This window comes from Natator depressus, chromosome 13 (genome assembly GCF_965152275.1).
Source record: "Natator depressus isolate rNatDep1 chromosome 13, rNatDep2.hap1, whole genome shotgun sequence".
Taxonomy (NCBI): Eukaryota; Metazoa; Chordata; order Testudines; family Cheloniidae; genus Natator; species Natator depressus.
In genome coordinates this window covers 24,964,945-24,982,479 of record NC_134246.1, presented here as the reverse complement: position 1 = coordinate 24,982,479, position 17,535 = coordinate 24,964,945, and positions in this window count along the sequence as shown.

Sequence of the window (17,535 nt, the reverse complement as noted above, 5' to 3'; positions counted from 1 at the left end):
GATCACGTTTCTGAAGTGACCCTTGGTTAGAGCAGCTTGTGATCCCTTTTGCAGTGGGGTACATCATGCCATTGATGTCAGTGGAGTTACTCCAGTGTCACTGAGAATCTGGCTCCAAAGCTATAGCATTAGCTTCATTTTCACCATTACATGCTACGCATTTCATCTCTATCTCTGCCAGCTCACTCCAATATCCCAAGACCAATATGGCTCAACAAGATTACAAACATATTTTCACTGATCATTGGATGCAGTGCTTTCGTTTCCACCAGACTCTTAGGGTATGTCTACACTGCAGTTAAACACCCAGCTGACTCAAGCTAAGAGCCTTGGGCTAAGGAGCTGTTTAATTGCGGTGTACTTGTTCAGACTTAGGCTGCAGCCAGAGCTCTGGGACCCTCTGACCTCGCAGGGTCCTAGAGCCTGGGCTGCAGCCCAAGTGTCTATATCACAATCAAACAACCCCATAGCCTGAGCCCTGTGAGCCAGACTCAGCTGGCATGGGCCAGCCATGGGTTTTTAACTGCAGTGTAGACATAACCTTAGGGTCTGATATACTGGCTGCGTCTACACTAGCCATGTTTCCTAGGTTATGATTATATGTATTATTTTTGTTACCCTAGCACCCAGGAGTCCCAGTCAGGGACTAGAACCCTGTTGTGCTAGGTGCTGTACAATCACAGAACAAAGAGACAGTCCCTGCCCCACAGAGTTTACAATCTAAGTATCTGAGCCAGAATGCTGTACTAAATGAGTTGCACAAGGTCATGCAGTCTGTGGAAGAGCAAGGAATTGAACCTGGGTCACCAGCCAGCACCCTCAGCACTACCATCTTTTACCTTATAGTCTCTTATGGGCTGCCACCACTAGTGTAGCTCTGCTGTAGGAGCACAAAAGTGTAGGTCGACTACTATGATGGTAAAAAGAAAAGGAGGACTTGTGGCACCTTAGCGACTAACAAGTACTCCTTTTCTTTGTGCGGCTACAGACTAACACGGCTGCTACTCTGAAACCTACTATGATGGTGTTAGCAGCTGACAAGTTGTGCTCACTTAGGGTTTAGTCTATATCCTCTCTCGAGCCATTAAAAGCACCACCATGCCATAGATAAGGGTTTTTGTGTATGGACAGGACTTGAATAAGCAGCAATACTGAGTAACTCAAGTTAACTTTGCAGTGAAGACAAGCCCTAAGAGCTGAACTAGGAAGATAACTGGGCATGGAGATTTGCATCAGATAAGATCTCAGAAAGACAATTTAACCCGGGGGGGGGGGAGGAGGAGGAAAAGTGGTACAGGGAGAGGTGTTTGGGTAGAGAAAGTGGCTCACTTATCCCTCTCTATCACCCTCCCTCCCAAGAAACAGAATTTCCGGAGGTCCAGAAACAGTCTAGCAAAAGCCAGGGTCAGGTGCCAGGGACCTGCTTTGCACTTCAATGAGCAGCTGTCAACGAGAGATGATAGCAAGTCTGCAGGGAAATGGATTTAAAGAGTGATTTTTGGCTGACTCAGCAAATACAGCTTGGCAAGAAGTTAAGAACAATGAAAGTAAGTGAGTCAAGTGCTTCCAAGCCTCCTGGCTGGGGGAAACAGGAAATTGATAGATAACTAAGGCCTGTAAAAGAACAGCCAAACAGCCAGAACTGTATTAAGTGAGGTGTAAAGGGGGATAATTATGCAGTTATTAAATGAGATAACAAAAGGAAAACCTGGGACGATTTTAACCAGTTGATTCTGGGAAACTTTCACGGGAGAGTGCATCAGCCACTTTGTTAGAAGCTCCTGAGATGTGTTGTATGTCGAAATCAAAATCTTGGAGAGCTAAACTCCACCGAATAAGTTTTTTGTTATTTCCCGTGGTGGTATGAAGCCACTGTAGCGCAACATGGTTGGTTTGCAGGTGGAAACGCCATCCCCAAACGTATGGGCGTAGCTTTTCCAGAGCGTAGACAATGGCGTAACATTCTTTTTCACTGACTGACCAGTAGCTTTCCCTCTCAGACAGCTTCTTGCGGAGAAACACTACAGGGTGGAATTCTTGATCCGGTCCTTCCTGCACTAAAACTGCTCCCACACCACGCTCGGATGCATCTGTGGTTACTAGGAATGGTTTGTCAAAGTCTGGGGCCCTTAGCACAGGGTCAGACATGAGTGTCGCTTTAAGCTGGTTAAAGGCCTTCTGACACTCTTCGGTCCACTGAATGGCATTTGCCTGTTTCTTTTTGGTTAGGTCTGTCGGTGGGGCGGCGATTTGGCTGTATTGCAGTACAAATCGCCTGTAATAACCGGCCAAGCCTAACAAGGATTGGACCTGTTTCTTTGACTTTGGGACAGGCCACTTTTGGATAGCATCCACTTTGGCCTGTAGAGGGTTGATAGTTCCTTGACCCACCCGGTGTTCAAGGTGGGTCACTCTGTTTAGGTCTATTTGACACTTCTTAGCCTTAACAGTTAGTCCTGCCTCCCTTTTGCGCTCGAAGACTTTTTGTAGATGTTCCAGGTGTTCTGCCCAGGAATCCAAAAATATGGCCACGTCGTCAAGGTAGGCGACTGCATATTCTCCTAATCCCGCTAGGAGACCATCTACAAGTCTTTGGAAGGTGGTGGGTGCATTCCGCAGCCCGAAAGGGAGTACATTAAATTCATACAGCCCAACATGTGTGGTGAAGGCTGACCTTTCCTTGGCAGATTCATCTAGCGCTATCTGCCAGTACCCCTTGGTTAAGTCCAAGGTAGAGATGAACTGGGCCCATCCCAGTTTCTCTAATAGTTCATCTGCGCATGGCATTGGATAGTTGTCTGGACGAGTTACACCATTTAGCTTACAGTAGTCCACGCAAAAACGTATCTCCCCATCTCGTTTGGGAACTAGAACCACTGGAGATACCCATGCACTGCCAGAGGGGCGGATTATACCCATCTGTAACATATCCTGGATCTCCTGTTCTATAGCAGTTTTAGCTTGAGGGGACACCCGGTAAGGTTGGACTTTAATTGGGTGAGCATTACCTGTGTCAATGGAGTGGTATGCCCGTTCAGTCAGTCCTGAGGTGGCTGAGAACGTTGGCACGTAGCTAGTGCACAGCTCCTTGATCTGCTGTCGCTGCCTACGCCCAAGGATCATGGAGAGGTTCACCTCTTCCACGCCACCAGCACTTTTCCCTTCATAGTAGACACCTTCAGGCCACTCAGCATCATCTGGTCCCTGGGCTGTAAACTGACAAACCTTTAATTCTTTGGAATAAAAGGGCTTTAGAGAATTAATATGGTACACCTTAGGCTTTCGGTTGGAGGTGGGGAACGCTATGAGATAATTAACAGCTCCCAGGTGTCTTGGACCGTGAATGGCCCTTCCCATGACGCTTCCATTTTATGGGCCTGGAGCGCCTTTAAGACCATGACCTGGTCCCCTACTTTGAAGGAACGCTCTCTGGCATGTTTATCATACCAGGCTTTTTGCTCTTTTTGAGCATCCTGTAGGTTTTCTTTAGCAAGGGCTAAAGAGGTTCGGAGGGTGTTTTGTAGGTTGGTTACAAAGTCCAGAATGTTAGTTCCTGGAGAAGGTGTAAACTCCTCCCATTGCTGCTTCACCAACTGTAACGGCCCCTTAACCTCGCTGCCATATACAAGTTCAAATGGTGAAACCCCTAAACTGGGATGTGGTACAGCTCTGTAGGCAAAGAGCAACTGCTGCAACACTAGGTCCCTATCACTGGAGTGCTCATTTACGAATTTACGTATCATGGCCCCCAAAGTTCCATTAAATTTCTCCACCAGGCCATTTGTTTGATGATGGTAAGGGGTGGCAACCAAGTGATTCACCCCATGAGCTTCCCAAAGGCTTTCCATAGTTCCTGCCAGGAAATTAGTTCCTGCATCTGTGAGGATGTCGGAGGGCCAACCTACCCTGGCAAAAATGTCTGTTAATGCCTGGCACACACTTTTAGCCCTGGTGTTGCTTAGAGCTACTGTTTCCGGCCATCGGGTGGCAAAATCCATGAAAGTCAGTATGTTCTGCTTTCCTCTGGGTGTCTTTTTCAGAAAAGGAGCCAGAATATCCACAGCTACTCGCTGAAATGGAAGCTCAATGATGGGGAGTGGCTGGAGAGGGGCTTTGACCTGGTCTTGGGGTTTTCCCACTCTTTGGCATACCTCACAAGACTGGACATAGGTAGAAACATCCTTGCCCATTCGCTCCCAGTGGAATGACCTCCCCAACCGGTCTTTGGTCCTGTTCACCCCAGCATGGCCACTAGGATGATTGTGGGCTAAGCTCAAGAGCTTTACCCAGTACTTAGTTGGAACTACCAACTGTCTCGGAGGATGCCGGTCTTCCTGGTGTCCACCAGAAAGAGTTTCCTTGTATAAAAGTCCTCTTTCTACAACAAACCTGGATCGATTAGAAGAGCTGAGAGGCAGTGGGTTGCTCCGTGCCGCCGCCCAAGCTCTCTGGAGACTTTCATCTGCTTCCTGTTCGATCTGGAACTGTTCCCTTGATGCTGGAGACATCAGTTCCTCATTGGATTGTGGACCTAGGCTTGGTCCCTCTGGAAGCAATGTAGGGGATGGGGCTGTTTCCGTTGACTGTGAACTGCTCTCCACTGGTGCACTATGTTGGGGTTCAGGCTCCGGCTGAGCCTCTGGTGTAGGGTTATCAGCTGCTGCCGGTTCAGGTTCGGTGGGGCCCTCTGGTGTTGGGGTTGCAAGTACTGGAATTCAGTGCTGGCAATGGGTCTGGTGCTGGTTGTTCTGCCAGTTCTGGTTCTGGGACTGGTTCTGTCTGGGTCTCTGGGACTAGATCCTCTACTGCTGTTGCAGACGTTGGCATGGGGTCTGGGTCCATCACCTCTGACTGGGTCCTGGTAGAAGTTTCCGGAACAGAGCTAGGCGTGATGGCTTGCTTAGCCTGGCTGCGGGTGACCATTCCCACCCTCTTGGCTAGCTTCACATGATTGGCCAAGTATTCCCCCAACAGCTTGGGGATGGGATAATCATCATAGACTGCAAAAGTCCATGTTCCTGACCAGCCCTTGTACTGGACAGGCAACTTGGCTGTAGGCAAATTGAAAGAGTTGGACTTGAAGGGTTGAATTGTCACTTGGATCTCTGGGTTGATTAAATTGGGGTCCACTAAGGAAGCATGGATAGCCGACACTTGTGCTCCAGTGTCCCTCCATGCGGTGACCTTCTTCCTGCCCACACTCACAGTTTCCCTCTGCTCCGAGGGTATCTGGGAGGTATCTGGGCCTGAGGACCTCTGGTGTGATTCCGGTCCAATGAACTGTAATCTGTTGGGGTTCTTGGGGCAGTTGGCCTTCACATGCCCCAGCTCATTACATTTAAAACATCGTCCAGTTAATGGGTCACTGGGGCAAGGTGGGTTGCTGGAGAACGGTGTGGCAGGACGATAAGGTGTCTGGAGTATTCCTTGGTGTGAAGTTGGGGCCTTGGTCTGCCCCCGGTAGTAGGGTGTGGTCTGAGGGTGTCCCTTCTGGTATCCACTCCAACTGCGACCGGGGTTGTTCCTCTCTCCTCCCTCCACCCGTTTTGTTCCGGCTTGCCATGCCTCTCTGGCAGTCTGGGACTGCTCGTATTGATCAGCATAAGAAGCAAGACTTTCTGCTGGGTCCATTTACTTATCCCATAAACACTGTTTTATTTCCTCCTTGGACATATTCAGGAATTGCTCCTGAGCTATCAAATCACACATTCCATCAAAGCTAGTGACACCCCTTCCTTGGACCCATTTATCTAACAGATCCTTCATCTGGTTTAGATAAGCCACATTACTTAGTCCAGGCCCTCTCTTAAGGGTTCGAAATTTTACTCTGTACGTTTCAGATGTAATTTGAAATTGGTTTAAAACCAAATCCTTGAACTTATTATAGTCAGAAGCCTCATCAATAGGCATCTTATTGAGTATGTCCAGAGCTCTTCCAGTCAATTTTGCGACCAATGTGGTCATCTTGTGAGCGTCAGGAATTTTATGGAGAGTGCACAGTCTCTCAAAGGTGAGAAAATATTCACCAATATCACTGGATTCATCATACTGTGGACATAGTCTCTCCCATTTGTGGATTGTTGGGGAAGGATGGTGAGGGTTATCCAGTAGATTCCGCTCAGCCTTTGCCTTCTCCATCTCCAGTGCATGCTTCCTCTCTTTTTCCTTCTCCGCCTCAGCAGGCTTCCTCTCTTTCTTTTTCCTCCATTTCTTTTTCCCTTGCCTCTATAGCTCTCTTGTGGGCAGCCTCTTTGGCTGTTTCTGCCTTGGTTTCTGTCATGTTTGCCTCTCTGTTTTTAACTAACTTTACACCCGAGAGTTAGAAATAAAAACAAAAAACAAACAACTTGGCTTGTCAAAAAAAAATAGGTTGTGCTGTCACCGGATACCTGTGTTCTCTGATAGTGATTGTCAGCCTACAGAAAAATCCTTTAAAAAAAAACCTAACACCTTTGTCTCCAGGCAAATAGACAGAAAAACCCTCTCATTGCTCTTAGCTTAAAAAACAAACAAACAAACAAAAAAAACACAACCACCACACAAAAACCCCCACCTCTTCAGGTCTGTGAAGAATTTGTGAATTTCCCTGCAGGAGGTTAACTACACTGCCTTTAGGCAGAGAAAACTCCAGCTCACAAAAGACAATTCCCTTTTGTCTCTGCTCTGGCCCCCAAGCAGAGACAAAAAAAACCCCTCTAACTGCTTTCAGCTGAAAACCTGCTTTCCAGCAGCCCAAAGGGAAAAAAAATTCCTTTTTAAAATCTGTGCTTCTGGTTCAAAAAAATCTCAAATTGATCTCAAAATGATTTCAAGTTAATCCCACAGCTCTGCCACCATGTCAAGGTTCCTTCCCCACTCTGAACTCTAGGGTACAAACCTGCATGAAAACACCCTAAGCTTATTTTTACCAGCTTAGGTTAAAACTTCCCCAAACTATTTTACCTTCTGTCCCTGGACCTTATTGCTGCCACTACCAAGCGTCTAACAAAAATAACAGGGAAAGAGCCCACTTGGAAACGTCTTTCCCCCCCTAAAATTCCCCCAAGCCCTACACCCCCCTTTCCTGAGGAAGGCTTGATAATTTGCTTAGGTGAACATAGACCCAAATCCTTGGATCTTAAGAACAATGAAAAAGCAATCAGGTTCTTAAAAGAAGAATTTTAATAGAAGAAAAAGTAAAAGAATCACCTCTGTAAAATCAGGATAGTAAATACCTTACAGGGTAATCAGATTCAAAACATAGAGAATCCCTCTAGGCAAAACCTTAAGTTACAAAAAGACACAAAAACAGGAATATCCATTCCATTCAGCACAGCTTATTTTATCAGCCATTTAAACAAAACAGAATCTAACGCATATCTAGCTAGATTACTTATTAACTCTTTACAGGAGTTCTGACATGCATTCCTGCTCTGGTCCCAGCAAAAACATCACACAGACAGAGAGAACCTTTGTTCCCCCCCAGCTTTGAAAGTATCTTGTCTCCTCATTGGTCATTTTGGTCAGGTGCCAGCAAGGTTATCCTAGCTTCTTAACCATTTACAGGTGAAAGGGTTTTTCCTCTGGCCAGAAGGGATTTAAAGGTGTTTACCCTTCCCTTTATATTTATGACACACCCTCTACTTTGGATTCCAGTCCAGGGCCCTACATTGAGCAAGTCAAATCTGGATCTTCACCAACCCTACTGCTCTCTTCCCTCCATTACTTTCTACCACGCTTGTTTAAGCTTCTCCTTCAGCCTTCCTAGTCAGACCACCTCTCTCTTAGGGCTATTAGGTAAACCCTTCCTCATGGGTTCCTTCCCTTTTACTTCAGAGAGAGAGACTGCAGGTTTCAACGCTTCCCTGAGTGGGCCTCCTGACTTTATAGATGATCTGTTCTTCACAGATGAGCTTCCCTCTAATTAGCATCCTCCCAGTTTTCAGCTTAATTGGCTGATTGGGCCCACCTGGCCTAATTCAACTCTCTCAGGGCCAGTGTGGGGAATAGGGCCACCACAGGGAGCATATAAATTAGTCCAGGGGGCGAGCTGCAAAATGGAACTGTATTTTGCAAGTGCTGCTAGTGTGCATACACAACCTCTTATATACAAGACAGATTCCTACTCCCACCCTGAGGTAGCACATGCTTTCGTGGGTTTTGAATGGAATCTGGACACCCAGCATTAGCAGCATATCTTCCTTTTCAGCATCAGCACAAGAATCTGAACCAGCAACCTTCCCCCCACAAAGCCAGAAACAGCCCCCTAAGCCAATGGCTACCGTGTGACTTTTTTTTTCCCCTGTCAGGAGTTTGTACTTTTTTACCATTCCTACTTTTTACCATCACTTCCTGTCGAACCTAGCTGTTTTTTCCCCAAACACTCGTTCGATTCATCATGACCCATCCCAACTCTGCATGGCATCTGACATCCAAGGGAACCCTAGTACAGCATCATAGGGCTGCAACAGACCAATCCATTGGCTTAGGTCTTGCGTGTGCTTATTAGCCTGCCTTCCATCATTTCCTAAAGAAAGAGGTATGATGTAGCAAGTGAAGGGCATAGGCCTGGGGATGGGACTGATGGATTGCAAATTGTGGCTCAGGCATTTAAAATTGTTGATGATTAATAATCATTAATAATTTTCCAATAACCAATAACTAAATAATTGATCATCAATAATTGCTACAAATGTTAACTGTGATTATATATTTAGTGAGAGGAGTTCTCTCAAGTCTGGATTAATTCAATAATAACAAACCTTGGCTAAGTCAGCTTTGATTGGATTTATTGATTGAACAGTTAGTAAAGACAGCACATACGCAGAGAGACGTACAGTTACCAGCAGCTGTGGAAGACCTTTCCCTGTAGTTCGCTGACAGCCTGTGTGGTTAGTCATAATTTATTCCTTTTTGCGGGGTAATGTTATTCATTATCCCTTTTGCACACATTTAGTAGTTAATGTTACTAAAATATCTGTTGCAGCAATTTGTAAAGATTATTGATTAGGTCCTTTCTTTAGCCTGTTTAAAGTGTCAACAAAATAAATAACCTTCCCAACCCTCTGAGAAGTCTCAGGGCTTGGGTCCAACTTGAAATCTGGTTGAAGCTTCAGGCTGAGTCTTACAGATTCATAGGTTTTAGAGGCCAGAAGGGACCATCATGAACCTCTAGTCTGACCTCCTGCGACATTGCCAACCTCAGCATTCAGAAATCATGAGTCAGACCCCCCAAAATTATGGAATTGGCTTAAAAGTCATGTGGGTTTTTTATAAATAAATGTTGGGTTCTTTTTATTTCCCTAGCTGGTCTTTGAGCCTTTATGTTGCACTCATGTTTTCAAGTTTTTCTCTACAGTAAGAGCTAGAAACTTGAACTTTAAAAAGAAAAAGAAAGAAAGAAAGAGCTGAGATTCTCACACAATCTCTTCAGACCAGCATTTGAGGCTTTAAGAAATACACAAGATCTCCCCTTTGGCACCACTGCTCTGGCCCCACACAGCCATAGAATTCCAGCCACTTACGTTACCTGACCCACTTTAGGCAGCCGTAATGTTGAGGTGAGGTGCACCAATGATCCACCTATCCGAGGAAGGACAGCAGGATTTGACCCCCATTCCACCCCTCCCCAATGTTCAGCAAATTCTTCAGATAAGCACTTTGAGGTGGGATAGTTTGTCAAGTAGGGCAAGAGTTTTAAAACTAAGTTATTTTGTGTCCCATCAATCTAAATAACAGATCATAATTTGCCCCTAATTACCTCCATTAGGGATGACTGTGAATTGCTCAGTCAAGCACAAGGCAGTTCTATGGAGTGTGAGGAATCACTCCTAGGGTGACCAGATGTCCTGATTTTATACGGACAGGCCTGATTTGGGGGGCTTTTTCTTATATAGGCACCTATTACCCCCACCCCTGTCCCGATTTTTTACACTTGCTATCTGGTCTAGTAGCTTCCGTGAGTTGCCGGAAGAAAGCCTCATCCACCTCATCCCGGACCAGGGGGATGAGGTGGATGAGGCTTTCTTCCGGCAACTCACGGAAGCTACTAGATCGCATGCCCTGATTCTCATGGGTGACTTTAATTTTCCTGATATCTGCTGGGAGAGCAATACAGCGGTGCATAGACAATCCAGGAAGTTTTTGGAAAGCGTAGGGGACAATTTCCTGCTGCAAGTGCTAGGGGAGCCAACTAGGGGGGGCGCTTTTCTTGACCTGCTGCTCACAAACCGGGTAGAATTAGTGGGGGAAGCAAAAGTGGATGGGAATCTGGGAGGCAGTGACCATGAGTTGGTTGAGTTCAGGATCCTGACACAGGGAAGAAAGGTAAGCAGCAGGATACGGACCCTGGACTTCAGGAAAGCAGACTTCGACTCCCTCAGGGAACAGATGGCCAGGATCCCCTGGGGGACTAACATGAAGGGGAAGGGAGTCCAGGAGAGCTGGCTGTATTTCAAGGAATCCCTGTTGAGGTTACAGGGACAAACCATCCCGATGAGTCGAAAGAATAGTAAACAGGGCAAGCGACCAGCTTGGCTTAATGGTGAAATCCTAGCGGATCTTAAACATAAAAAAGAAGCTTACAAGAAGTGGAAGGTTGGACATATGACCAGGGAAGAGTATAAAAATATTGCTCGGGCATGTAGGAAAGATATCAGGAGGGCCAAATCGCACCTGGAGCTGCAGCTAGCAAGAGATGTCAAGAGTAACAAGAAGGGTTTCTTCAGGTATGTTGGCAACAAGAAGAAAGCCAAGGAAAGTGTGGGCCCCTTACTGAATGAGGGAGGCAACCTAGTGACAGAGGATGTGGAAAAAGCTAATGTACTCAATGCTTTTTTTGCCTCTGTTTTCACTAACAAGGTCAGCTCCCAGACTGCTGCGCTGGGCATCACAGAATGGGGAAGAGATGGCCAGCCCTCTGTGGAGATAGAGGTGGTTAGGGACTATTTAGAAAAGCTGGACGTGCACAAGTCCATGGGGCCGGACGAGTTACATCCGAGAGTGCTGAAGGAATTGGCGGCTGTGATTGCAGAGCCCTTGGCCATTATCTTTGAAAACTCGTGGCGAACGGGGGAAGTCCCGGATGACTGGAAAAAGGCTAATGTAGTGCCAATCTTTAAAAAAGGGAAGAAGGAGGATCCTGGGAACTACAGGCCAGTCAGCCTCACCTCAGTCCCTGGAAAAATCATGGAGCAGGTCCTCAAAGAATCAATCCTGAAGCACTTACATGAGAGGAAAGTGATCAGGAACAGTCAGCATGGATTCACCAAGGGAAGGTCATGCCTGACTAATCTAATCGCCTTTTATGATGAGATTACTGGTTCTGTGGATGGGAAAGCAGTGGATGTATTGTTTCTTGACTTTAGCAAAGCTTTTGACACGGTCTCCCACAGTATTCTTGTCAGCAAGTTAAGGAAGTATGGGCTAGATGAATGCACTATAAGGTGGGTAGAAAGCTGGCTAGATTGTCGGGCTCAACGGGTAGTGATCAATGGCTCCATGTCTAGTTGGCAGCCGGTGTCAAGTGGAGTGCCCCAGGGGTCGGTCCTGGGGCCGGTTTTGTTCAATATCTTCATAAATGATCTGGAGGATGGTGTGGATTGCACTCTCAGCAAATTTGCGGATGATACTAAACTGGGAGGAGTGGTAGATACGCTGGAGGGGAGGGATAGGATACAGAAGGACCTAGACAAATTGGAGGATTGGGCCAAAAGAAATCTTATGAGGTTCAATAAGGATAAGTGCAGGGTCCTGCACTTAGGATGGAAGAATCCAATGCACCGCTACAGACTAGGGACCGAATGGCTAGGCAGCAGTTCTGCGGAAAAGGACCTAGGGGTGACAGTGGACGAGAAGCTGGATATGAGTCAACAGTGTGCCCTTGTTGCCAAGAAGGCCAATGGCATTTTGGGATGTATAAGTAGGGGCATAGCGAGCAGATCGAGGGATGTGATCGTTCCCCTCTATTCGACACTGGTGAGGCCTCATCTGGAGTACTGTGTCCAGTTTTGGGCCCCACACTACAAGAAGGATGTGGATAAATTGGAGAGAGTCCAGCGAAGGGCAACAAAAATGATTAGGGGTCTAGAGCACATGACTTATGAAGAGAGGCTGAGGGAGCTGGGATTGTTTAGTCTGCAGAAGAGAAGAATGAGGGGGGATTTGATAGCTGCTTTCATCTACCTGAAAGGGGGTTCCAAAGAGGATGGCTCTAGACTGTTCTCAATGGTAGCAGATGACAGAATGAGGAGTAATGGTCTCAAGTTGCAATGGGGGAGGTTTAGATTGGATATTAGGAAAAACTTTTTCACTAAGAGGGTGGTGAAACACTGGAATGCGTTACCTAGGGAGGTGGTAGAATCTCCTTCCTTAGAGGTTTTTAAGGTCAGGCTTGACAAAGCCCTGGCTGGGATGATTTAACTGGGAATTGGTCCTGCTTCGAGCAGGGGGTTGGACTAGATGACCTTCTGGGGTCCCTTCCAACCCTGATATTCTATGATTCTATGATTCTATGATTCTAAGCCCTGGCTGGGATGACTTAACTGGGAATTGGTCCTGCTTTGAGCAGGGGGTTGGACTAGATGACCTTCTGGGGTCCCTTCCAACCCTGATATTCTATGATTCTATGATTCTATGGTCACCCTAAGACAGCCCAAAGATTGCTGTCTTTGCTTTGCTTTCTTGGGGCCCGCCGAGCTCATGGCAAAATGGTGCATCTCGCCCCTAAACTGGGAGGGACAAAGGATGGGTGCAGAGTGCAGTTTGCATGGAGAGCTGTAGTGTGGGCATAGGGCTGGGAACTAGGGACCCTTGGGTTCTAATCTTGGCTCACATCAGTGGCTCTGGAGAAACACCCTCCCCTTTTTATGCCTCACTGTCCCCTTATTTCACGCTTCCCAGGAGGGGTGTTAGGTGATATTCAAAAACCACTTTTTAAGTGAAAATGTTCCTTAAAAGTGTTATCAACCCTTGGCCCCTTTTCTTTGACTGACAACCAGCTTGTGTTTTTGTGAGGTGGTGGAAAAGTGACTTACCAGCCCCGGGAAAGGTGTGGGGTAGCAGGTCTCTTCCCATGGTGCCTCCTGCCACTCTGGCCCTGCAATGGTCCCTTGAAAGTCTCACACCTTGCAAGGTATCAATGTCCATACAGTGTCCGACACAACTCTAATTATCAACGCGGCATACCGGGCTCGTTTGCGCTCCCACTCTTCTCTCAGAGCAGCCAGTTCCCAGGCTTCCTTTCTGGCATCCTCCAACACAACAGAAAACTCCAGACAAACCAAACCCAACTAAACAACCTCTGCCCATCTGGGCTTGAGCCTTTCGTCCCACGAGGTTCTCCGCAGCTCCCTGGTCCTGTTGAGATGGGATCCCAACCCTCAGGGCTACCTCCCTGTGCCCCTTTCCACCAGGGCAGGCTAGGTTCTCTCCTGCAGCTTCCCTGGGGGTCCTTTCCCAGCATGAGGACACTCTAACCCTCTCCCTCCTGGGTCTCCCTGGCTGGGGTCCCTCTCCTGGATCTACCTTGTAGCTGTCACTTTCTTCCGTTACCAAGACAACCCAACTGGGTCTGACAACAAATCTAGCCTGACTCCCTCCAGGTGCAGCCCGGTGCGCTAACTGAGCTCCCCGTCTTCTGTTAACCCTTTGTGCATCTATGTGGGGTTCATATCCCATTGTAGAGGTGGACATTTGTCCACGAGTAATGCGCTGGGATCCCCATCCTGGCCATCTGACAGTCGTCAGACAGGACTGAGTTTCAGTTCCTGCTAGCAAAGGCCAGACAGAGCTGGTTCTAGGGGCGGGCAAGTAAGGCGGTTATCCTGGGTGGCAACTTCCAAGCGCACTGTTTGTTTGTTTTTTTGCCTCCACTCTGATTGGCCAGCCATTTTTGTTCTGATGATTGGCCAGCTGTGGGGTTTGGTTTTGTTGGTTTGGGAATTTTTTGCATGGCTACTCCGGGAGTGGGCAGGCTCCAAACATGACTTCCACCCTGCTCGGCAAAATGGCTCAGGCTGCTCTTGGAGTCAGCATTGAACCTAGCAGCAACAGTCTCTCTGGCTAATCTTAAACTGTGTCCCTCGTAGCAAATACCTGACTTTGACCACAGAGGAACTGAAGAATGGCATGTCATGTGATGCCCTGTAGAAGTGGCAGAGAAGAGGTTAACTTTGATTTAATCCCAGTCTCCAAGTATCTACATGGAGAAGAGATTTCCAATGGTAGACAGCTCTTCAGTCTAGCAGAAAAAGGCATGATGAGATCCAGTGTTGGAACCTGAAGCTAGACAAAGTCAGACTGGAAATAAGGCTCTCACTTTCCATGAGGAGGTTAATTAATCATTGAAACAACTTACCTAGGGTCATGGCGGATTCTCTGTCACTGGCAATCTTTAAATAAAGACTGGGTGTCTTTCTGAAAGATAATTAATGGTGAGATATTTTGAAGGGATATTAAACCTTGTGCTTCAGGGCTTAAACCAGTCCCAGAGATCAGGATGAGACCTGCATGGGGCAGATTATCCTACATCCACCTACTGTGGGGTTCTTGCCCCATCCTCTGAAGCATCAGCTGCTGCCAGTGTGAGAGACTGGAGACTGGCCTATATGAATCAGGGGGTCTGATCCAGGCTGGCAATTCCTATGTTCCTAGGAGCCGCTGTGGCTCACAGAGAATTTAGGATTTGCTGCAGGAATCACCGGGGGAGGTTCTCTGACCTGTGTGCTGCAGGAGCTCAGACCAGAGGATCATAAGGGTGTCTTCTGGCCTTAAAACCTACCAACTGTCTCCCTCTAGCTAGGGAAAGGAGGACAACTGCTTAGCCCGAGTGCAGTGGTTTGCAGGGAAGCTGGACTGGGCTAGTGAACAGGAGTGAATTCCCTCCTTCTGAAAGGGACGTGCAGGGGGCAGCTTGGAGCTGAATCTGATGGGGAAGGTCAGGCGCTGAGGAGAGCAAGCAAGCCCATGTCAGTGCTCAGCCAAAGCAAAGGGGAGCCCTGTAGTATCTGTGCTTGGCCCATGCCAAAGGTGTGGGAAATCCCCCACAGTACTGAGATCCCTCCTCTGCTCTGTCAGACTAGCCAGGCTTTGACACGATGCCAGAGCTGGTTTAGATCCACCGCGAGAAGGGAGATGTTTGTACGTGCGTCTACTTGGCGATGACGGTTACAGGCACAAGAGAGCAGCTTTCCCATTCGAAAGAGGCCTTCTGGAAAAGGCAACAAGGTTAAAACAACTCTCCATCTTCATGTCCCCGGCTGCTCAGCAGTACAACTCTGTACCCCCTGCCTGGGCAGCTGGCAGGCAATTTTCAACGCAGCTCCATTAATCTGCAAGTGGCAGGTAGCGCCGCACAGACATACCAGCACTTGACAGAGAACAGCCACTGAAAAAACAGAGTGTGAGAGGGAGAGGGAGTGAGCTAATCATTGCCACATTCATCATCCACTGGATTCCAGCCCTCAGCACAAGAAGGCCTAATCTCCAGCGTTTCCACCACGGGGCTATAATTAGCAAGCAGAGGCAGCAGGCCATGACTTTCACTAGTGCGGTTTGCACCGTACTCCAGTCTTGTTCTTCATGTTGCTGACGTCAGTCCAGGGGAAGTGTGTCAAGCACACAACTCCACTGCACAGAGGTCATTTTGTTTCTTAGACAGAAGCTGGATTGGGTAGCTCTGGTGCTGATGGCAAGTGCTGTTTGCTACAGGGATATTAAAGTGCAGTAACCCAGGCGTCATGCCACGTGATCGGGGGCCTTTTGGGGTGACTGATGACCAGTGCAATCCCAAGAAGCAATCCGATTAAATTTCAGGACAAAACGTATTGCTAGTTACAGTAACTTTCCTTATTGATTTTGTCATTCCAGGGCTGAAGGAAACAAGTCACGGTACCCAGTACGTCCACAGGATGCTGCAAAAAGAGAGTTTCGTACGGTTCTGCCAGGAAAAGTGGTTGTGTATAAATGGCAACGTCTTGCCCTACAGTTCTGTGTCACTCCCGTTAGCACCGCAGAGCCAGCACAGTGATGGGAGAGTCAGCTGGATGCTGCTCCTCCTTGTGTAGCATCAGCCAAAATGTTTCCAATATTCCAGTCCTGTGCAAGTCCACTGATGGCAAAGCAGTTTACAGGTGTCAGTGAGGGCACAATTTGAGCTACAGAGACTTTACCTCTGGGGAAGGAGGCATGAGGAAGAACAAGTTGGCTTGACTTTCAGATCCTGGAGCACCTTTGCAGAAGAAGACACTTAGACAAAACTCATTTTGACTTGTCATTGGGGACATTTGATGTGGAATCAGAGAGGCATAAGATGATGCTGTTTTTACAATCACTGGCAGGAATAAACCAAGGAATCCTTCATTAGACATATTACAGTAACACTGAAAGGCCCCAAACAAGATTGCAACTCCCTTGTGCTAGGTGCTGTATAAACACATAGTGAGAGTGTCTCTACCACAAAGAGTTTACAATCTACAGAGACAAGACAGAAAGGAAGGATTGTCTTTGTTCTACAGTGGGGAACTGAGCACAGAGAGGTGAAGGGACTGGACTAAGGTCACACAGCAAGTCTGTAGCAGAGCTGGGAGCTGACCCAAGCTCTGCTGACTCAGTCCCAGCCCTAACCACAAGGCAGATCCTCTTTCCTGTCTGAACCCAGATCCCTGGAAAGCCAGTCCCCTGCTCTAATCAACTGGGTCTACTCCCTCTGAAGCAAAACCAGGGCTGCCGAGGTGAGCGGTACTCTGCCCAGTCTGGCACTGCTTTCTCTTTGTCTTTCTTGGAACATGAGGCAAAAAGGGATGAGAAAAAGCCCCTGGAAGCTTCATTTTTTATTCTGCCAGTTCGAAGCTGGAGGGATCAGGACACAGCTGTTAACAGAACAGCCAGGGAACTTCAGCAGCCTCGCTCGCACCGGCCTACTTTTAACTTTTTCCACCAAACAGCTTCCCGAAAAACTGGGCAGTTCTCTGGGGCACCGCTGCAATAAACCGCTTAAGGAAGGGAATGAAAAGGAGCAGCTGGGCTGGAGATTTTACTGCACAGAGAATGGTGCAGTTGAGACTATACCATAGAATCCATTCCACTGGCCCCTGTTTGAAATGGAAGCACGGCCAGGGACTTGTTATTTATATGGCACTCAAATGTGCCAGGCCCTTTATAGAGCAAGTATGGACACAGCATGGTCCTTGCCCCAAAGATCTCACAATCGGATGTTTGACAAGCTGCAGCAAGGGACAGGAACAAACAATAAGGGCCACAGGACAAAGTGGGGACTCGGTTATGGGATGGCCCCTCTGGAGGGTCCCATGGCTTTTGGTTTTAAAGTCCCATGGGTCTAGTGGAGGGAGCTGGGGTTTCCAGAGGGTTTTGAATGCCATGCAGGCAGTACTTGTGACTCAGAACAATAACAGCATCAAGAACCTCAAGAGTCAGGCCACAAAAAATCATGAGATTGTCTTAATTTCCCCGCAACAAAAAAATAAATGTTGGATTCTTTTATCTGCCTCCTGGTTCCTGAACCTTTCGGGTGCATGTGGGTCACATTTTCCAGCTTTT